The sequence below is a fragment of the Manis javanica genome, chromosome 6 (assembly GCF_040802235.1).
Source record: "Manis javanica isolate MJ-LG chromosome 6, MJ_LKY, whole genome shotgun sequence".
NCBI classification, from domain to species: Eukaryota; Metazoa; Chordata; class Mammalia; order Pholidota; family Manidae; genus Manis; species Manis javanica.
The window spans coordinates 21,798,484-21,823,065 of NC_133161.1; the positions used below are offsets into that span (position 1 = coordinate 21,798,484).

At 38.2% G+C, this 24,582-nt stretch overlaps 1 protein-coding gene across 5 annotated transcripts in view; it reads right to left on the reverse strand.

Annotated features, from left to right (window-relative positions):
• NRF1 (nuclear respiratory factor 1) overlaps window positions 1-24,582 on the reverse strand; it is a 152,605-nt gene that overhangs the window by 110,684 nt on the left and 17,339 nt on the right. The window lies entirely within an intron of this gene.

Sequence of the window (24,582 nt, forward strand, 5' to 3'; positions counted from 1 at the left end):
TTACAGAATGGCAAGTTGAGATCCTTTTGAAAGTTGATGGATCAAAAAATAAGTTTATCATTTAAAATATAAAAATAATTAACTCAATAATATAAATATCAAATAATGGTAAATGGAGAGAGAGGGTAGAAAAAGTGAGTTAAATACTTATTTTTCATATTAAAAAATCCATAGATATTGTCTAAAGTTGAGAAATGAAGAACAGAAGCTTACATATATTAAATCATATGGAAATAACTCTAGGAGATGCTAAAAAGAGAAACAGTGAAATCGTTTTTAAAAATTGTCTCTGGACAATAGGGCTGGGGATAGGAAGGAAAGAGATGAAGCAGAAAACTCATGTTTTCTTTATCATAAGCTTTCCTCTGCTGTTTGATTTTTTAGGAAGTACAAATGATACTTTGATGAAGGCTGGCTGAAAAATCTGTAACTATTCACTTTGGCTCCCCTAACTATATCCTGACAACTAGTCAGACCCAACTTCCCACAGAACTTTCCTTTAACCAGAGGCAAAGTTAAAAATACCTAAAACCGAGACCATCTAGTCTTATTTTCTCATCTTACAGATTTAAGTTCAGACCCAGAAAGACTAAGGGAGTTCGTTACCCAAAGTCACATCTCTAGACAGTGGCAAAACCAGAACTCAAATTCACGTGTCCTGCCTCCCGATCAAGTACTCCATCAGAGACCTACCCATTGTCCTGGCTGGAGCACAGTCTCTAACCGTTACTGGCTTGGGCTCCTTTACTGCTGTCTTCTATCTCACACTATCATGTGCATATCTTCAAGCTAAAACTTGGGTTTTACTGAGGGTCCAGTGAATCTGTATTGCAAAGTAGCAGGCATACTGAAGTGATTTTTCAAGCTGTACCTGCAATCACCCATCCCAGACCCTCTAACATGCCTATTTTCCCCACCCACTATCTTAAAGGATGTAGCTACTTTGAGAACTGGTTCCTACAAACTGAGAGGCCTGACAGCATGCTTCTTAGCCATGGAAATAAATGCAATTCATGTTTCCAAGCAATGTCTTTTGAAGCTACAGTTTTCTGTGAGCACCAGGGTTGTCAACTGATTCCATGTTTTTCTTCATCTATATTAAATGGTTTAGGTAATTACCCACTCCCACTTTCAGTAGATGGAAAGGGAATGAAATTGTTTAAAAAAAAAAAAGGACAAGGGGCTTGAGGAAAATGGAGAATTGTGCATGTAATTTTTATGTTTGTAATCATTATATCACTATACAAAAATTATTTTTAAATTGAATTTTAAATGGCATAAAAGTCCCTATTATTAATTATATAGATTTTTAATGCAAATTTAAAAACAAGAAAATAAAAAAACATGTAGAAATGGGGGCCAGACCAATCACTGGAAACCAGGTTCAAGAGTCAAGATCTAACAAGCAAAATCCCAGTATGTGCTGTATTTTCCATAAACTGTGCACAGTTTATGGATGATGTATTTATTGTCTAATTTAAATAGTGAATATTTAAAAACCTGCTTTCTCACACATGGAAATGGGTATAAAGAGAACAGCAATACTGATTAAGGTTGAAAAGTGGTGAGAAGTGATCCTAACACTCACTATTTTGTGGTCACTTCCTGTGTTTTACTCCCTGATCCACTGTGAAACAGAGGGTTAAGAGGCACAAACATATAGCTTGGTGATGGCAGTATCCACCTGAACTGAAGCTTTTTTTAAAGTTAAAAAATGTATATGAAAACACTTTGTAAGTGCAATGTGCTGCTGAGTAAACACAACACATTATTTCATTGTGGAGCAAGAAAATGAGGCAGAAGAGGAAATGATTACTGCATCCAGTCAGGCAACCATCTATCCTGCATTTGAGTGCCAGGATCTGAGGGTTAGGGCCAAAAGTAGCTCCAGCTCTGGTCAGAGGAAGACCCTTTAAGCCAAAGCAGACACACCCTGTTTTGTGTAACCTGCAATATTTTTTGTTTGGTTGGTTTTTAGATAGGAATGAACTGCCGACATTTTACAACTGGGAAACAGCGTCAAAGTTCCAGATTTCTGACTTCTCTTGAAAAGTCAGGAAGCTCTGGGAACACCAGGAAGCAGTTATTGTATGAAAAGCTTGGGCTCAGAGTCAGTTCTGCCATTTGATAGTTTCAAGTTACTTTACCTCCCTGTGTGTTTCAGTTTCCCTATTTATACACTGGTGAGATGTATTCATTCATACCTTCCTCAGAGTGCTGAGGTGAGGATTAAACGCATGAAATAATTAAGTAAACACGCACTCAGCAGAATGCCTGCCCCCACCAATAAATGCTAACCATTTCAGACTGGCAGCAACTGACTAGCTAGGGGGAGCAGGAAGCACTCCTGTCAATGACAACTCTCTTCAAGATGTCCACTCCAGGGCCGCCTGGCTCATTTGCAATGCCAGCTCCAGGGGTTGCAACCTCTAAGAGCAATACTTTTCACTGTTATGTATAAATCCTAAGGAAGATAGTTATAAGGAGAGTGGGGCTCAAAGGAGAGGGTAGGTAATACAATCAGACAACAAACATTTACTGAGGAAGGCAGAGGCCCTAACCTCAAATAGCTTACATTCTGGTGGAAGCAGCCATAACACCAAAGACATAAAGGAATAAGCAAGAATTTCAGGAAATGACAATGTGCTACCCAGAAAATAAAATAACACAATATGATTAGAAAATGGCTGGGGGTGGGGGGCATACTCTGATAAGACACCTTTGATTTGCAGCCTGAATGGATGGATGAGAAGGCAGTCATGGGAATAGCCTGGTGAAAACAGGGAAGCTGGAGGGAGACAAAGTTGGAAAAAATCATAAATCCTTTGTAGGCTTTGGAAAGGAGTTTGGATTTTATTCTGATGAGGAAACATGGAGTAGCTATTGGAGAGGGCGTCCTGAGGGCCAGGAGTCGGGTGGAAGTATTCGGAGCAGAGGAAACAGTATGGCATGGGAGCACCACCAAGCAGCGAGTGCACTAGAGGTTTAGCTTGGGGGAGGCCAGAAGGTGGGGTCTTTATATGCTGTGCAGAGTGATTTTTACTTCATCTTATTGCTCAGTGGTACTCAAGAATATGAACATCCTTTTAAAATGACCAAAAGAGGAAAAAGAAAAAGAAACCTCTACTACATTATGGTTGTATTTATTCAGAAAAAGAGATAATGAAGAGTATATTCTAAATTACTTAGCTTACTTGATAATTATAAGCAATACTTTTGAAACACAGTATTCTTTTCAGCCAGCAGAAAACCATAGGTCACAAGAGTTCTTTGCTGTAACTCCTGGCCACCCTCAGGGTTCTAAGCTACAGGATGAAAGCACTGCTAAAGGTGTTGCAAACATTCCTCAAAGCTGTGTGGTGGCTTGGGAAGAACTGGGGTAAAGGCAGTCAACCAGTCAGGTACTAATTCAATGGTCCATGAAGGAGCGCTCATGGGGGCCTGAACTAAGGCAATGCTGACAGAAAGTATGGATGAAATATTTAGGAAAGGACTTAGTGAGCAACTGGATGTGAACAGTGAGGGAAGGGTTAAATCCAGGATAACTCCTGTTTCTGGCTTGGCTTAGCGGGTGGCTCCTTAACCATGGCAAGGAACAGTGAAAGAGCACATGTGCAGAGGAAGCTAGTATATGACAATATTCACGAGCTACCCAAAGAGATGCCCAGTTCTGGAGATGTGATGCTGGTATAAGTTTGGGATTCATCAACAAGGAGATGGTAACAACAGCACAGAGCTGAATAAAATTGACCAGGAACAGTCTGTAACATGGACAACAAAATAAGTAAGGAAACAAAGGGATATAGAGGGAAACAATACCACCACCATGTAAGAATGAGAAGAAGTTAAGATGGGAAAATGAAGATCAGGAGACAGTACTGTCACGGTAGCCAAACAAATAGAGAAGTCAACAATATCTAATGCGGTGAAAGAAGATTTGAGATTATAACTTGCCAAGAGATTCAATTCATTCATTCAACATATACATACGGGATAATCACCTACTGTGTGTTAAGCATGGATGCAGACACAGAGGAGACACAGCAGTGAACAAAAATAGTCCCAACCTTCTTGGACTTAACATCCTACCACAGAGAGAAATAATGAACAAATAAACATGTAATGTTTAAGAGAAGCATCGGGAGGCACAGGAGGAGGCTGGTCAAGGAATACCCTTCTGACAAGATACCTGAGCTGCAGGAGGCAAAAGAGGTAGCATGAAATAGCTGGGGGAAGACCATCCCAGGAGGCGAGAGTGGCAAGTGTAAAGATGCTGAGGCAGGAGCATACTTGGTGTGACTAAGTAACAGCAAAATGGCCCATATGCCCGAAGCACCCTAAACTAGGGGGAGAGAGGCAGACTGAGGTCAGAGAAGTAACCAGGGTCAGGTTGGGAGCCTTGAAGGGTACATAAGATCTTTGGAGAGTAGCAGCTGTGGAGATGGTGAGAAGTAGATTTTGCACATCTTGTGGGTAGAGCTGTGAAGTTTCCTGATCATCTGAATGCAAGATAGAGTGAAAGAGAAGAGCCAAGAATGACTCCAAGGCTTTTGTTTTGAGCAAATGGAAGAACGTAGTAGCCATTTACTGAAATGGGATGAATGTCAGAGGAACAAATGAGATGCCTATTAGATATTCACATGGAAATGTGGAGTAGGATGTTGTGAACTGGTGGTTTCATGTGTGTTCTTTTTTTTTACCTATTTCAGATGCTTTTAAATGCATTTAATTTGCTTTTTAAAAACTATTTTTAACACTTATTTTTATTCCTTTTTTTGAAGAATATAATTAAGAACTGCACTTATACTCTTAGAAATGCTGATTATTTAGGTTCATTATTTAGGTTAATTAATTTCTCCAGAAATCAATTATAAAAGTGCCACTCTTACTTTCATAAGGTTATAGTATAACACTAGGACACAATCATCTATCATATCTCAGTTTACAGATGTTACACATTTTTCTTTATGGATGTCAAAATAGTCTATGAAAACAAGGTAATTGCATAAATTAATTATGTTGGAGAGATTAAAGAATGTACTCTGGAAATTACTGTATGGATATTCTTTCTTCTGCTCTTTTTCTTTTCTTTATTTTCCTAAGAGATAGCTGTAGTTAAGCAGAAAGAAGTCAGAATCTGGAATCAGAAATGCCTGCTTTTGATTTCTCGTTGCATAACCATGGAAAATAATCATAAAATTTCTGTGAGCCTCTGTTCATCATCTGCAAAACTGAGAATGATAATGCCTGCCTCTTAAGGTAGTAATATCTAATGTTTATTGCTTTTCTAAGCATTTTTACATATTTAATCTCATGTAATCCTCACAAGTATTAATTATTATCCTCACTGACGTGATGAAACAAGGCACAGTAAGATTAACTAACTGTTCTAAAGTGAACAGAAAGTCAGTGGCAGAAACAAAATTTAAATCTTGACAATGTGCATACTGCTTCACAGTCTACAAAATAATGCTATTTTATTTTTAAAAGTAGGTATGGCACACACAAAAAAAAAAAAAAAAAAAAAGTAGGTATGGCACAGTACTAGACTGAATATGAAACTGCTTTTTGTAGGTCCAAAACAGTCAAACGTCAGCAATTTGATAAGGTTCAACCTTAACTACTACACTATATCCACTTAAAAAATGAAATGTGATAGATTTTTAATTTTTAAACAAAAATCGATTGAACCACAATAATAATTATAAACACGTTGTAAAATTAAAAGTGGTATAAAAGAGAGCAGACAATAAATATGGGAATCCACTCAAATTACTCATCAATTAATAATAGTCAAATCAGACATCCATCCAGTCTACATTTCCATTTGCAGCCTTGGTATGTTTGAGGATGAATTTTCCAGAATCACATGCAAACCATCTCCAGCTGATGTCATTTTTCCCAGAGCACTCATTACCACCTGATGTAATATTTATTTATCTTTTCTCTCAAGCCACAGGAAAGTAAGCTCATGGGGGCAAACATTTTTCTGTTTTATTCAATGCTTTTCCCCCAGCACCTAGGACTGCTCAAGACCCACAAAGATCACCCAAATTTGTTTGCTGATTAAGTGAGAAATGAGAACTTCCTAAATTACTTGGACAAGAATACATGAAATACACTTTAAGACAAAGAAAAGAGTGCTGGAGTTTTTGTGATGTAAGCAATAAAACAAACCTTTCTAAATGGCATAGGAAAATAATGGTTCCTACCCATTAATACTTTAAAAAGCGTCAGATTTCTAAATTTTGAATAGTAACTATTCAAAAGTTAAAATCCCCATACTTACCTTCTGAGTAATCCATTAAACTGTATTTCAAATCACTTAAAATTAAATTTAGAACAGCATATAATCAAAGTTATAGACACAGGAGAAAGAAGGAGAAATCATAGAATCCTAGATAAAGAAAAGAAGTTAGAGAAAAGTAAAAAAAGCACTTATGTTTCAAGACTGAAATAATGAAATTTAGAAACTGGTTGAATATAAAATTAAAATGACTTCACTTAAAATCAGGAATAGTATTTCCACTCTAGAATTTGTTTAAACTGTAAAGATATCACTAAGCTTGAAAGGGGTGGTAGTTGCCCTAAGTTTCTAAAAAAATAAAAGCCCCCTAAATAACATTTATACTGTATTTCCTGTTAAAAAAAAATCACCAAAAATTTTCCATGACCATCAAATGTTGTATCCATTTAGAATATATATTTGAAAAATTATGAATCACTGTACAAAGGAAAAAATAATCATCCTCTAAAAATAAAAAATATTTTTCTCATTTCCAGTTTCTCTATGTGATCTTTAATAAAATTCTAACAAACAGAATTTGCCTGGAGAAAAGGGGCCATCAAATGTAATTTACCGTATACATTTATCAGCAGCCACTTGGTCCTGGCCACAATAGACATCCTGCAGCTGGCTGTCAAACCACCAAAAGCTGCTTGTCACCCACTTCCCTAGTCTCTTAGAACTAAGCTCACTTGGGTCAAAACAAGTCAAATGCCTTTCTCACCAGCAGTAATATACTGGAATAAAAGTGTCAAGTATAATTCTGGCTGCCAAGATTTTGTTCTTACGAACAGACTTGTAACTATTAAAGAGGACATTAAATCAGAGCTACTACCTAACAGAAAATGGCTATCTGCATCTGTAGCTTGATTGGAATAATACTTCTGAGATCTTGATCCGTAATCAAATCAGAGGAAAGGGAAACAACTAGAAAAAGCAACAAATATCACACACCCAAAAAGAGTGAACAAAGAGTAAACTATGGACAAAAAAAGAATATGCCAGTAGCAATATGTAAATAAAATGGCAGATATACTTGAGAACAGATTCCATGTGTTGTGCAACAAGGAATGACAGTATATTCCTTAGTATAGCTACAAATCATTAGTACAGAGGAATACTACAGAAGTATTAAAGGATGAAGTATGCTGATGGGTACTGACACACACAAAAATATACTGTTGGAAACTGGAGGTTAAAAAAATGGGTCATAAAGAATGTGTGGTCTCATTTAAAAAATAAAAATAAATGGATATGGTTATCTAAAAAGAAATACACATAAACTTAAGAATCCCATTCTTTGCAGAATGGAATTATGCAGACTTTACTTCTATATTATCATTTTTTTCCTCCGTTAAGAATAATAAGTTGTAATTATTTTCATAAGGGGGGGGTCAGGGCTTATTTCCAGGTCTGGGAAAGAAAAGACAAATAGCATAATAAGCCCATCTCCCAAATAAGGATTGAGGGGTATTACGATTGGTACACATAGTGTGTGTGGTGGGGGTGGGGGGGTCATGGAGAAGACAGCATAGCACAGAGAAGACAAGTAGTGACTCTGGCATTTTACTACACTGATGGATGGTGACTTAAGTGGGGTGTGGGAGGGGACTTGATAATATGGGTGAATGTAGTAACCACAATGTTTTTCATGTGAAACCTTCATAAGAGTGTATATCAATGATATTTTAATTTTAAAAAATTAGCCCATCTCCCCCTTTATCAAATGAAAAGTATGAGGATGGCCTCCAAGCTCATGTCAGAGAGACACCTGTATACACCATCAAAGCTGCATGACATTCCTCTGGGAACCCTTTCTTTAAACAGAATCATATGTGGAACCTCAGTATAAGATAAAAGTGGAACTTTTCTTATTGAATGGGCTGAGGAACATGAAAAGTTATAGCTATTCATTCCCCTCACCTCCTGCAGGACCCTCTGAGGCTCCTTAGGACTCCACAGAGCACAAGTGAAACCCCCTGATTAATCCAAGTCTTCTGTTGTGCAGCTGGCAAACTGAAGCCCAAGAGCCTCTTGTTAAGGTCTCTGGCTTACAGACTAGCCCCAGGGTCATTCTATCTATGAGGCATTACAGACATCATCCCTGGGCTTTGTTTTTTCAAATACACACAGTAAAGTTTAGAGAAAGCTGAAAACACAGATGAATTAGTTCCAAAATACCAAAAGAATACTGCATAATTAGAACTAATAAACACATAATTGTCCAAAAAAGAAAAAGAAATATAAAGGTTCTTGATATTCAACATGATTCAAGCACACCACAACTCCCTAGTGGCCTTGCACTATCTAGCCCCAGATTCTACTGTCTGAGGTTCATGTTTCGCCATACATAACTACCAAAGTAACAGAAGCTGGAATCAGCCACTGAAAAAAACAAGTGGAAAAAAGGCAGCAACAAAGGGAGTTTTGGAAACCAAAAACAGACAGAAAAGGTATATTATATGCTGGTTAAATAGGCAGACAACTAGAGATGCCAGAGAATGGAGGGTAAAATCAAATCCCCAAAAGACTCCAACAGCCTAAAATAATGAGCAAAATCTCTTAGGATAATTTTTAATAAGTCTAAACATACCATCCTGAACTTTAGTCTAAAAACACTGCAGAAAAACACAGGAAGATGAAGAATTGTGTCATCATCACAGAAAAAAAGATTTAGGGTGCTGGTATGGAAATAAGCACATAACAAGCAACATACATAAAATGTGGATAAGGAAAGGTGATTTCTCCATTAGCCTGACCACACCTGTACTACTGCTGGGCATTTTACTTTTTTTTTTTTTTTTTAAACTAAAAATTTTTATTACGGACAATTTCAAACATACAGAAAAGAAAGAATACTAAAATGAGCACCTCAAATATCCATCACCTAGATTCAACAATTAACATTTTTCTGTATTTATATCATGTTTGCACATGTGTTTATAGAGCCATTTCAAGTAATCGTGATATTTTTTTTTTGAGAGGGTATCTCTCATATTTATTGATCAAATGGTTGTTAACATCAATAAAATTCAGTATAGGGAGGTCAATGCTCAATGTACAATCATTAATCCATCTCAAGCCTAATTCTCGTCAGTCTCCAATCTTCTGAAGCATAATGAACAAGTTCTTACATGGTGAACGAATTCTTACATAGTGAATAAATTCTTACATGGTGAACAGTACAAGGGCATTCATCACAGAAACTTTCAGTTTTGATCACGCATTATGACCTATAAACAATCAGGTCAAATATGAATATTCGTTTGATTTTTGTACTTGATTTATATGTTGATCCCACATTTCTCCTATTATTATTATTATTTTTATTTTTAATAAAATGCTGAAGTGGTAGGTAGATGCAAGATAAAGGTAGAAAACATAGTTTAGTGCTGTAAGAGGGCAAATGTAGATGATCAGATGATCAGGTGTGTGCCTATGGACTAAGTATTAATCCAAGCTAGACAAGGGCAGCAAAACATCCACGGATGCAGAAGATTTCTCTCAAAGCAGGGGGGGTGAGGTTCTGAGCCTCACCTCTGTTGATCCCCAAATTCTCACCTGATGGCCCCCCTGCAACTGTGCCTGTCTTAGGTTGTTCCTCCCTTGAGGAATCTTACCCGTCTCTGGCTAACCAGTCATCTTCCGGGGCCATACAGGGAAATGTAAAGTTGGTAAGTGAGAGAGAAGCCATATTGTTTGAAAAGGTTAGCTTTTTACTTCTTTGCAGATTTATGCCCTGTGGCTTCTATGCCCAGCACTTGTCTCGAGGTATCTTTACCACCTGGAGGAATTATGATACTCGGTAACTTCAATATGAGGCACGAATTCTATTTAAGGGTTGTAATTAGGAAGGAAGAAAAGCTATAGAGGTAGCAAGCATATGGAAGAAAACCTGGGAGGATTGATTATTTCTTTGACATATCTTCTTGTAGAGTACCTTAAGTATGTATAGGTTTTAAACTACTAATTTGCACACACATATTAACATAATAGGAATACGGTGACATAAACAAAGCAAATCTATAATTACCATCCATCTTCAGTGAAGCCAAGAAAACCATTTAGGCACCCTAGGCATTTGTGAAAATTTGTCTATGATATGATGGATATTGTCCAACTGTTCTTGAACAGTCTGAGAGAAATCACAAATTAAAACAGCCCATTTCTGGGATCTGTTCACATCCCATATGTTCTTTTAACCGTAGATAGTCTATAGTCATAAGATTTTGGAGTGCTACAACTTGCACCCCTCCCAAATCCTGGTTGAGTTCCAACAGTACAGATCCGGTCAAATTCATTGTCTCACTGTATGCACATGCCAGCCTAGACATCTCCCTCCTCATTCCTATGGCAAGTCCAGGAGACGGTGGGCTGGACACAGCCACAACCACAGCATCATCCAAATCCATGTGGAGGCTTTTTGATGATCATCCCCCGGCACAAGTCCTCCAGAGAGTGCTGATGGGCATTTTACTTTTAAAGATATAGAAAAACCCCAATATATTTCATTGGGACTGTGAAAAGGCCCAATATCGTAAAGAACAGTTGGAAAAAAAACAGAGAAGAAAGGACTTTAGGAAAATGACCTCTGATTAAATATAATGAGGAAGAGTAATTATAAGTGTGGCCCTAATAAAAAATAGGTAAGAAGTAGGATAGGTGAGCACTTCCACAACCACTGTGGAAAGCAATATGGAGGTTCCTCAAAAAACTAATAGGTGAGAGTTCTGGTCGACAGATCATTTTTCTAACAGGTGTGAGGACAGCACTGGTTGTCAGGAAGGAGTGAATTCTCTAATCACTAGACAGCTTCATGCAAAGCATACACAACCACTTGGGGGCACTGGAGAGGTGGGCCTGGCATGCGTCCTGACAAACTAGCATGCCAAAAGTAAGGGAGCGAAAAAACCCGGTCATATTCTATACTATGGGGTCCACAGTTGTGTATTAGGAACTGTCTCAGGTGAAAGGGATACATACTCAGATAAAATTTGATACAGACCTTGACCCTCACTTATTAGGAGAGTATAATTTTTTGATACATAATTCTGCTGCAGTTGGGATATGTACAAATGTTCACACAAACAGAATTACACAGATAGTATAAAGCTAGTTTTAACCAAAGGCTTGGTTCTTTTTGAGAACTGTAACTGAAGCTGAAAAGCTCTCCTATAGAAATGTAGGGAAAAAAAGAAACACTTCTAAATTCAGATGGCCAGCAGACACATGAAAAGATGCTCCACATTGCTAATTACCAGGGAAATGCAAATTAAAACCACAATGAGATATCACCTCACACCAGCCAGGATGGCCAACATCCAAAGACAAGGAACAATAAATGCTGGTGAGGATGTGGAGAAAGGGGAACCCTTCTACACTATTAGTGGGAATGGAAATTAGTTCAACCACTGTGGAAAGCAATACGGAGGTTCCTCAAAAAACTCAAAATAGAAATACCATTTGACCCAGGAATTCCACTCCTAGGAATTTACCCAAAGAAAACAAGATCCCACATTGAAGTAGACATATGCACCCCTATGTTTATCACAGCACTATTTACAATAGCCAAGATATGGAAGCAACCTAAGTGGTCATCAGTAGATGAATGGATAAAGAAGATGTGGTATATATACACAATGGAATATTATTCAGCCATAAGAAGAAAACAAATACTATCATTTGCAACAACATAGGTGGAGCTAGAGGGTATATGCTCAGTGAAATAAGTCAGGCAGAGAAGGACAAGTACCAAATGATTTCACTCCTTTGTGGAGTATAACAAAGCAAAACTGACAGAATAAAACAGCAGCAGACTCACAGACTCCGTGAAGGGACTAGCAGTTACCAAAAGGAAGAAGTTGGGGAGGGTGGGTGGGAAGGGAGAGGGGGATTAAGGAGCATTATAATTAGCACTCACAATTTAGGTAGGTCACGGGGAAGGCAGCACATCATGGAGAAGACAAGTAGTGACTCTATAGCATCTTTGCTGATGGACAGTGACTGCAATTGGGTGTGTGGGGGGATTTGATAATATGGGGGATGTAGTAACCACAATGTTGTTCGTGTAAAACCTTCGTAAGATTGTGTATCAATGATACCTTAATAAAAAAAAAACTCTTCTGCTATCACAGTCTTAAGAGACTTTATATAATTTCCTTATTATTAACAAATTACAAAGGACAGCAGATTTTATTAGGAAACTGCTCCCTCTCTGAAGATTAAGCATAGTCAAACTAATAATGCAACAACACCTTTACTGAATGTCACACTCTCAGCCATCCCTAACAGAGCCAAGAGACCCTGGGAAAGAATTTACTTTCGTCTTACTTTGCCTTTTAAGTTTGTACACTATTCTAACAAGTGTAGCTCTCTGATTCCCCAAGCCAAAGCAGGAGAAGGTGTAATGAAGGGTAAAGGGGTAAGTATATATGGGAGAAGAAAAAATACAAGAGAAAGCAGACTAGAACAAGCTAAGTACAATGAGCTGGTATTACAGTGTTTATGGAGGGACTACTAGCCCTGAAGACCTCAAGTGCGCTTGTAAAGACATTATCCTACCACAGGATAAGCATTCCTTTACATATCTGAGTAATGTGCTTTTGAAAAAGCATGAGCAGCCTAAAAATATATATATCAGCCACTTTGGAAGACAGCCTGGCATTTTATTACAAACTAAACATACTCTTACTATATGATCCAACAATTACACTCCTTGGTATTTACCCAACTGAAATGAAAAGTTATGCATACCAAAAACCTGCACACAAGTGTTTATAGCAGCTTTATTCATAATTGCCATAACTAGAAAGCAACTACCATGTCCTTCAGTAGGTGAAAGGATAAACAGCCTGTAATATATGCAGACAATGGAATATTATACAGCAATAAAAAGAAATTAGCATTTTAGTGCTGACAAAAAGACAAAGAAGAACCCTAAATGCATATTATTAAGTGAAAGAAGCAATCTGAAAAGGCTACATACTGTATGAGCCCAACTATATGACATTCTGGTAAAGGCAAAAGTATGGAGACAGTAAAGAGATATATAGTTGCCAGGGTTTGGGAGAAGGGAGAGAAGGAACACAGGGGATTTGGGGGCATTTAAACCATTCTGTATGATATTATAATGGAGAAAATGTCATAACACACTTGTCAAAACCCATTGACTATACAATATAGGAAATGAACCGTAATGTAAACCATGGCCTTTAGTTAGTGTTGGTTCATCAACTGTAACAAATTTACACTAAAACAGGATGTCAGTAGGAAGCAGGGGTCATAGAGGATATATAGGAACTCAGTGTACTTTTCTGCTTGATTTTTCTTTAAACCTAAAACTGCTCTAAAAATTATATTAATTTTTAAAATACATGCCAAAAACCAATGTTTCCATAAGAAATTATGGTAAAGGTGGGGGACAAGGGTTTTCAGGCATAACCAGGAGCTCCTCCAGTCTAATCACCATAGCCTATAGTTAGATATGCCAAATAGTTCTATGGTTATATAATGTTATAGTTTATATAGTTATTTTAATTTACATACAAACATATTCTTAAAATATGGTTTGTATATTGTATGTAAATAGCTTATAGTTATTAAGTTTGATAATGTTAAATGCATTTGAACGTAATAGGATGTGTGGTGGTGCTAACAGACTTATGAAATCAGGGGGGTGGGCTAACTTCATCTAATGAAGAGACAGTGTTGCTGATGCAGCATTCCCAACACTACCACTGGTGAGAGAAATGCCCAGAACTTTTCCTTCTTCACACTAAACAATGATTTGGTGGGGCTGTTTTCCAGCAGTAGCCTAACAGTGGCACTCGTGTCCATTTGTATATCATGGTCTTCTTGCTGCCTCCTCCCAGTGGCATATTATGCTAATACAGATCTAACTATAAAGTGCATTTGAGTTCAAACAAAGGCACTGAGGCCCAAAGAAGTTCCAATACAGTTCAGTGATCAGTGTTTTCAACAGTGACATTGAGCTGTCAAGAAAAGATAAAACTATAAGCAGTACAGAGTATTCTGGTTTCAATTGTACAGAATATTCATTGTAGGCTTCTTCACTTGCTAAAGCTTTATTTTTTTTTAATGCAGTTTTAGGTCTACAATAAAATTGAGAGGGAGGTACAGAGGGTTCCCATATACCCCACTTGTCCCCACACGTTATAGCCTTCCCCACTATCAACATCACTCACCAGAATGGTACATTTTTTACCAAGGATGAACCTATATCAACATGCCACAATCACCAAAAGTTCATAGGTTACCTTAGGGTTTACTCTTAATGTTGTACATTTCAATAGGTTTGGACAAATATATAATATATAATGACATATAACCATCATCATAATATCATAGAGTATTTTCACTGTCCTAAAAATCCTCTGTGCTTGGCCTATTCATCCCTCTACCCCTACCCCAAGTCCTGGCAACCACTGATTTTTTTTCTTGTCTCCACAGTTTTGCCAGAATATCATATAGTTGAATCATACTGAATGGTACATAGCCTTTTCAGATTGGCTTCTCTCAGTTAGTCATACACATTTAAGGTTCTTCCATATCTTTTCAAGCCATGATAGCTCATTTCTTTTTAGTGCTAAATAGTATTCCATTGTATGTATATACCAGTTATTAATTCTTTCTTCCATGGATGATGCCCTTGGTGTTGTATCTAAAAAAGTCATCACCAAAACCATTTGTTGAAGAGACTATCTGCTCCTGTGTATTGCCTTTATTCCTCTGTCAAAGATTAGTTTACTACATTTATGGGGGTCTATTTCTGGGCTCTCTATCTGTTCCACTGATTTGTTTATCTATCCTCTCTCACACCACACTGCCTTGTAGCTTTAGAGTTAAGTCTTGAAATGGAGTAGTGCCAGTCTTCTGATTTTGTTCTTCTCCTCCAACATTGTGTTAGCTATTCTGCATCTTTTGCCCCTCTCCATATCACACTTCAGAATCAGTTTGCCAATATTCATAATATAATTTGCTGGGATTTTGGTTGGGATTGCACTGCAACTACAGATCAAGTTAGGGTATTTGAAATATCAAGTCTTCCTACCCATGAACATGGAATATTTCTCTATTTTAGTTTTTCTTGATTACTTTCATCAGTTTTATAGTTTTCCTCATATAGATCTCGTCCTACGTTTTGTTTTATGTATAACTATTTAGTCTTTTTCATTTTTTAATAAAAAATGCCTAAAGCCAAAATAGTATTTAATGTTTAAAGAGATAAATATCACTTATCTGGTAAATTTGCTTACTAGAAAAATCTCTCATATAAGTTTAAAAACACATTAGGCAATACTACCTAATCCTTCCCAGATTCTGTGTATGCAGTGTTTCCATACTAAGAAATATGCCATCAGTATTTAGTATATATAGCAAATTTACCAGGTATATATATGTCTGATATTTAATACTCATTCATTTTCTTTTCCTTTTTCAACTAAAAATTGACTAAAATGGGATTACAGCTGTTCTACAATGTTATACAACCCATGAACCTATATCCTTTATATATTAGAAGATACCAAAAATATATGTACTCTTAATTGGGAAGAGGGGAAGCAAAGGGAAAACCCTGGAATATTAACACTGTAGCATCTCTGGATGGCAGGGCTACAACTTTTTTCTTCAAAATTCTCTACAAAGATCATATATTACTTTCACACTCCATTAAATCAAATATTATAAAGTATGTAAAATGTGTAAACTACAACTACATGTATCAATAAAGATCAATCTCATTTAAAGTTTAAAAACATAAAAAATAATATTGTATCTTTTCTATGTATATGACACATAAAAGGGAAGTTTTTTTAAATGCAGGGAATGATAAACACCAAATTCAGAATTAACAGTCACAGCTGGGAAGAGAGGGGACTAGGATGAGGAAGAAGTATCCAGAAGGCTTGAATATCTCTGATATTTTATTTCTTAAGCTGGGTAGTAGGTATGTGATATTCCTTATATTGTTCTATGCCCTTTTTTTAATGCCTGAAGTATTAAAAAAAATTTTTTAAAGCAGCAGCTAGAAGTTGTACCAAAGTAGTAGTACTTAATGCCAATCTCTTCAAACTCTCAAATGGGATAAGGTAGTACTAGAGGAATAAAAGATCAATATCTCTTTTATAAGTGAGAAAATTCTTTGAAATTTTTAAAGCAGAATTTCTGCAGGTGGGCTTTCATGTATATATTTACAAGCAAATAACAATCTTCAATCTATATTCCATAAAATAAATACCTGTAGCAAACATTCCGATCTGTGCCTTGCATATAGAGCTCAAAATTAAATCTATCCAGTAAGTGTTTTATACATTAATTATTTTGAATATGGTCTTTACATTTCCATGTATAACTGTTTGAAAGCAGACTTTTTACTTTGGTCAGCTTAAAACAGTATTTAGTCTTTTAAGGATGTTGTAAAATAAAGACTAATTTCTGACTGGTATTTTCCAGCTTGGTGATCTAAAATGACTTCTAACCAGGACACGGCACCTATGACAAGCAGCACATAGAACTGGTTCACACAGTAACACAAGCGCTGAACTAGCTGCATCCTCTCACATTGTTACACAGGTATGATAATGACCCAAATTTAGGTAAAGCCTATCCCACCCAACTTTTTCACAGTTATCTATTGTAATTTGAAGCAGTGACCTTCAAGGACAGAAGATAAATTCACATAGTGTTTGAAAAAACTCCTTAAAACAAACCCACTTACTTTTAACATGAAACAAAAAAAATGTGGCTGTGTTAGAAATGCCTTAAATTATGTCTTATAATCTTTACTTGAGACAGGAGTAAAATATTCTTAAAAACTAGAGACGTGGATGAGGTTAGGGATGGGTAAGGACCTACACAGTTTGGAATTGGTACTGTTTCTTCCATTTCTGCCTTCACTTTCACTGCCCATTTCTATAGACAAGCTCTAAAGCAGGAAAAGAACCACCTGAGAACAAAAAGAGTACTATTTAGCGTACTGTGAGATTCTCAAAGCTAGTTAGCTGGACTGAGGCTTCCACACTAAAGAAGAGGTAGTATCATGCCATCTTACTTGCCACCCAATTCCTTGCCAAAAAAGGGAAAAGAATAGTCCGTGACAACACTAGTGTATTCATAGGGCAGGCTTCCTTAAAGGAGAAAATTACTCAGTTAAAACTACCTACCTGGATCTGCAGTTTAAATGGACACAGGAGTTTGTTCACTATTCTTCATAAAAAGTTATTTTTTAAAATGCATCTTCTGTAATCCTTTTTGAAAAGACTTTACTAGATCAAGCAGAAGGCAGTGACCTATTGAAATTTAAATGAACGTTTGCACTTCAGATCACATCCATCCTGAGGATCCTCTCTTAGACCACTACAAATTTAAGAACCCCAAAACTAGAAGACTTATTAAAGAAGCTTAACAAGGCTCAAATTGTTGGCTCTGTAGGATCTCATACGTGTATCCTTTCCCCATGCATTTCTGAAACCAGTTCATTCTAATTTCAATACCACCTTGTATTTAGTTATCTATTTCATCACTTGCCTTTACCAACTATATTTTCACCTACACTCCATTCGTTTACCCTATTTTCACAATAGTCTGTGGAAAAGCTGCCTAATCAAGATTGCTTGGATGGATGTGTGACTACCTACATTATTTTACTCACCACATTTTGTCCTGTTTAAATGTCATTATATCACATTCTAAACAAGTATTCTTTGAGCACATTTTCTGTGTAAAATCATGGACCAGAAACTGAAGGGAGACATCAGTATGATTAGTTTAAGCCTCCGGCAGCTTGCAACAGCATTTCTCAAAGTGAACCATGGAACTCTGGTTCCATGAGAATTTTTCAAGGGATCCACGAAGTCAAAACTATTTTCACAGTAACTAAGACACTATTTGCCTTTTTTCATGGTGCTTGTATTTCCACTTATGATGCAAAAGCAATGGTAGGGTAAAACTGCTGGCACCCTAGCACAATTTAAAGCCATGGCACCAAACTGTACTAGTAGTCATTAAATTCTACACCTTCATGTACTCACAGTAAAAAAAGGAGAGAGTCAAATTTGTTTAAGAATGTGTTGATGACAAGTAAAAGTTTAGTCTTATTAAATCTTCACCACTGAGTTCATGTCTTTTTACTATATTCTGTATGACCAAACAGAAAGTATACACAAAGCATTTGGAAGTGTGATGGCTGTTTCAAAGAGCACATTTACAATGTTTTGAGTTGCACACTGAATTAGCCACTTTTCTCCAAGGAACACCATTTTTACTTGAAAGAGTGGCTGGTAGACAAACGATATGGTTATTCAGACCTAGGTCACAGTTATTTTTTCCAAAAATTAACTGTCACTTCAAGGAAAATAACTGCTGGTATTTGTTGCCAATAATAAAATGTGATATTTCAAGTGATAATTAGAATTTCTGAAAACCTGTATATGCCACAGTGAGCTAGATAGCTTTCCATTACTTAAAAGCCTTTTCTGATGAGTCCAGTGTTAACGAATGTTATTTTTGTGTCAACATTTGAAAGATCTGCATAACTACTACTTTCTAAGTGACCAATGTATGTTAAAAAATCAGGCATGGGTTAAAAGACCCATTCAGGGGCGGAGCCAGGATGGCGGCGTGAGTAGAGCAGTGGAAATCTCCTCCCAAAAACACATAGAGCTATGAAAATATAACAAAGAAAAATCTTCCTAAAATAGAGACCACAGGACACAGGACAACATCCAGACCACATCCACACCTGCAAGAACCCAGCACCTTGCGAAGGGGGTAAGATACAAGCCCTGGCCCGGCGGGACCCGAGCGCCCCTCCCCCTGGCTCCCGGCGGGTGGAAAGAAACTGGAGCGGTTTTTTTTTGGCGAGTGCTTTTTGGAAGCCTTAAAGGGACAGGGACCCCAGTGCTAGGGAGGCAGGGTGGCGGGACCGGTGAGCAGGTGCCTGGGACCAGCGCCAGAGGACAAAGAATATCCTGCATTTCTCCCTGCGGGACCGGCGGGCGGGTGCCTGAGACCGGCGCAAGAGGATGGAGAAAATCGCGCGTTTTTCCCCTTTTTTTTTTCTCTTTTTGGCGAGTGTTGTTTGGAAGCCTTAAAGGGACAGGGACCCCGGTGCTAGGGAGGCAGGGTGGCGGGACCGGTGAGCAGGTGCCTGGGACCAGCGCCAGAGGACAAAGAATATCCCGCATTTCTCCCTGCGGGACCGGCGGGCGGGTGCCTGAGACCAGCGCAAGAGGACGGAGGAAATCGCGCGTTTTTCCCCTTTTTTTTTCTCTTTTTGGCGAGTGCTGTTTGGAAGCCTTAAAGGGACAGGGACCCCGGTGCTAGGGAGGCAGGGCGGCGAGACTGGTGAGCAGGTGCCTGGGACCGGCGCCTGAGGACAAAGAATATCGCGCGTTTTTCCCTGTGAGACCGGTGGGCGGGTGCCTGAGACCGCCACCTGAGGACGGAAGAAATCGCGCGTTTTTCCCCTTTTTTTCTCTCTTTTTGGCGAGTGCTTTTTGGAAGCCTTAAAGGGACAGGGACCCTGGTGCTAGGGAGGCAGGGCAGCGGGACTGGTGAGCGGGTGCCTGGGACCAGCGCCTGAGGACAAAGAATATTGAGCATTCCTTCCCTGCGGGACCGGTGGGTGGGTGCTTTTTGGAAGCCTTGAAAGGACAGGGACCCTGGTGCTAGGGAGACAGGGCAGCAGGACCAGTGAGCGGGTGCCTGGGACCGGCACCTGAGGACAAAAAAAAAAAAAAAAAAATCGTGTGTTTTTTCCTCTTTTTTTCTTTCTGTTCCCTCTCTCATTGTTGCTGTTGTTGTTTTGGTTTGGAGAGTGCTTTTTGGAAGTCTTAAAGGGGCAGGACAGGTCACTTAGACCAGAGGCAGGGAATCTGGGGATCTCTGGGCACTCTAACCCCCTGGGCAGCAGGGAGCACAGAGGCCCCTTACGGAGATAAATAGACCCCCGGCCGCTCCCCCTCCAACGGGGCTCCACCCCAGCCAGGCCAAGCCCACAGGAACAGCGGAGATAAACCCCAAAGCAACTGGGCAGGAAGCAGAAGCCCTGTCTGCGCACAGCTGCCCAGCACAAGCCACTAGAGGTCGCTATTCTCCCAGGAAAAGGCCACAAACCAACAAGAAGGGAAGCTCTTCCAGCGGTCACTTGTACCAGCTCTGCAAACTATCTCTATCACCATGAAAAGGCAAAACTACAGGCAGACAAAGATCACAGAGACAACACCTGAGAGGGAGACAGACCTAACTAGTCCTCCTGAAAAAGAATTCAAAATAAAAATCATGAACATGCTGACAGAGATGCAGAGAAAAATGCAAGAGCAGTGGGATGAAGTCCGGAAGGAGATCACAGAGGTCAGGAAGGAGATCACAGAAATGAAACAATCCCTGGAAGGATTTATAAGCAGAATGGATAAGATGCAAGAGACCATTGAAGGAATAGAAGCCAGAGAACAGGAACGTATAGAAGCTGACATAGAGAGAGATAAAAGGATCTCCAGGAATGAAACAACACTAAGAGAAATATGTGACCAATACAAAAGGAATAATATTCGTATTATAGGGATACCAGAAGAAGAAGAAAGAGGAAAAGGGATAGAAAGTCTCTTTGAAGAAATAATTGCTGAAAACTTCCCCAAACTGGGGGAGGAAATAATCGAACAGACCATGGAATTACACAGAACTCCCAACAGAAAGGATCCAAGGAGGACAACACCAAGACACATAGTAATTAAAATGGCAAGGATCAAGGACAAGGAAAGAGTTTTAAAGGCAGCTAGAGAGAAAAAGGTCACCTATAAAGGAAAACCCACCAGGCTAACATCAGACTTCTCGACAGAAACCCTACAGGCCAGAAGAGAATGGCATGATATACTGAATGCAATGAAACAGAAGGGCCTTGAACCAAGGATACTGTATCCAGCACGACTATCATTTAAATATGATGGTGGGATTAAACAATTCCCAGACAAGCAAAAGCTGAGGGAATTTGCTTCCCACAAACCACCTCTACAGGGCATCCTACAGGGACTGCTCTAGATGGGAGCACCCCTAAAAAGAGCACAGAACAAAACACACAACATATGAAGAATGGAGGAGGAGGAATAAGAAGGGAGAGAAGAAAAGAATCTCCAGACAGTGTATATAACAGCTCAATAAGCGAGCTAAGTTAGGCAGTAAGATACTAAAGAAGCTAACCTTGAACCTTTGGTAACCACGAATCTAAAGCCTGCAATGGCAATAAGTACATATCTCTCAATAGTCACCCTAAATGTAAATGGACTTAATGCACCAATCAAAAGACAAAGAGTAATAGAATGGATAAAAAGGCAAGACCCATCTATATGCTGCTTACAAGAAACTCACCTTAAACCCAAAGACAAGCACAGACTAAAAGTCAAGGGATGGAAAAACATATTTCAGGCAAACAACAGTGAGAAGAAAGCAGAGGTTGCAGTACTAATATCAGACAAAATAGACTTCAAAACAAAGAAAGTAACAAGAGATAAAGAAGGATACTACATAATGATAAAGGGCTCAGTCCAACAAGAGGATATAACCATTCTAAATATATACGCACCCAATACAGGAGCACCAGCATATGTGAAGCAAATACTAACAGAACTAAAGAGGGAAATAGACTGCAATGCATTCATTGTAGGAGACTTCAACACACCACTCACCCCAAAGGATAGATCCACTGGGCAGAAAATAAGTAAAGACACACAGGTACTGAACAACACACTAGAACAGATGGACCTAATAGACATCTATAGAACTCTACATCCAAAAGCAACAGGATATACATTCTTCTCAAGTGTACATGGAACATTCTCCAGAATAGACCACATACTAGCTCACAAAAAGAGCCTCAGTAAATTCCAAAATATTGAAATTCTACCAACCAATTTTTCAGACCACAAAGGTATGAAAGTAGAAATAAATTCTACAAAGAAAACAAAAAGGCTCACAAACACATGGAGGCTTAACAACATGCTACTAAATAATCAATGGATCAATGAACAAATCAAAATAGAGATCAAGGAATATATAGAAACAAATGACAACAAAATGTGTTGACAAAGCCCCAACTTCTGTGGGATGCAGCGAAAGCAGTCTTAAGAGGAAAGTATATAGCAATCCAGGCACACTTGAAGAAGGAAGAATAATCCCAAATGAATAGTCTAACATCACAATTATTAAAACTGGAAAAAGAAGAACAAATGAGGCCTAAAGTCAGCAGAAGGAGGGACATAATAAAGATCAGAGAAGAAATAAACAAAAAATTGAGAAGAATAAAACAATAGCAAAAATCAACGAAACCAAGAGCTGGTTCTTTGAGAAAATAAACAAAATAGATAAGCCTCTAGCCCAACTTATTAAGAGAAAAAGAGAGTCAACACAAATCAACATAATCAGAAATGAGAATGGAAAAATCACGACAGACTCCACAGAAATACAAAGAATTATTAAAGACTACTATGAAAACCTATATGCCAACAAGCTGGAAAACCTAGAAGAAATGGACAACTTCCTAGAAAAATACAACCTCCCAAGACTGACCAAGGAAGAAACACAAAAGTTAAACAAACCAATTACAAGCAAAGAAATTGAAACAGTAATCAAAAAACTACCCAAGAACAAAACCCCGGGGCCGGACGGATTTACCTCGGAATTTTACCAGACACACAGAGAAGACATAATACCCATTCTCCTTAAAGTGTTCCACAAAATAGAAGAAGAGGGAATACTCCCAAACTCATTCTATGAGGCCAACATCACCCTAATACCAAAACCAGGCAAAGACCCCACCAAAAAAGAAAATTACAGACCAATATCCCTGATGAATGTAGATGCAAAAATACTCAATAAAATATTAGCAAACAGAATTCAACAGTATATCAAAAGGATCATACACCATGACCAAGTGGGGTTCATCCCAGGGATGCAAGGATGGTACAACATTCGAAAATCCATCAACATCATCCACCACATCAACAAAAAGAAAGACAAAAACCACATGATCATCTCCATAGATGCTGAAAAAGCATTTGACAAAATTCAACATCCATTCATGATAAAAACTCTCAGCAAAATGGGAATAGAGGGCAAGTACCTCAACATAATAAAGGCCATATATGATAAACCCACAGCCAGCATTATACTGAACAGCGAGAAGCTGAAAGCATTTCCTCTGAGATCGGGAACCAGACAGGGATGCCCACTCTCCCCACTGTTATCTAACATAGTACTGGAGGTCCTAGCCACGGCAATCAGACAAAACAAAGAAATACAAGGAATCCAGATTGGTAAAGAAGAAGTTAAACTGTCACTACTTGCAGATGATATGATACTGTACATAAAAAACCCTAAAGACTCCACTCCAAAACTACTAGAACTGATATCGGAATACAGCAAAGTTGCAGGATACAAAATTAACACACAGAAATCTGTAGCTTTCCTATACACTAACAACGAATCAATAGAAAGAGAAATCAGGAAAACAATTCCATTCACCATTGCATCAAAAAGAATAAAATACCTAGGAATAAACCTAACCAAAGAAGTGAAAGACTTATACTCTGAAAACTACAAGTCACTCTTAAGAGAAATTAAAGGGGACACTAATAAATGGAAACTCATCCCATGCTCATGGCTAGGAAGAATTAATATTGTCAAAATGGCCATCCTGCCTAAAGCAATATACAGATTTGATGCAATCCCTCTCAAATTACCAGCAACATTCTTCAATGAATTGGAACAAATAATTCAAAAATTCATATGGAAACACCAAAGACCCCGAATAGCCAAAGCAATCCTGAAAAAGAAGAATAAAGTAGGGGGGATCTCACTCCCCAACTTCAAGCTCTACTACAAAGCCATAGTAATCAAGACAATTTGGTACTGGCACAAGAACAGAGCCACAGACCAGTGGAACAGATTATAGAGACCCCAGAAATTAACCCAAACATATATGGTCAATTAATATTTGATAAAGGAGCCATGGACATACAATGGCAAAATGACAGTCTCTTCAACAGATGGTGCTGGCAAAACTGGACAGCTACATGTAGGAGAATGAAACTGGACCATTGTCTAACCCCATATACAAAGGTAAACTCAAAATGGATCAAAGACCTGAATGTAAGTCATGAAACCATTAAACTCTTGGAAAAAAACATAGGCAAAAACCTCTTAGACATAAACATGAGTGATCTCTTCTTGAACATATCTCCCCGGGCAAGGAAAACAACAGCAAAAATAAGCAAGTGGGACTA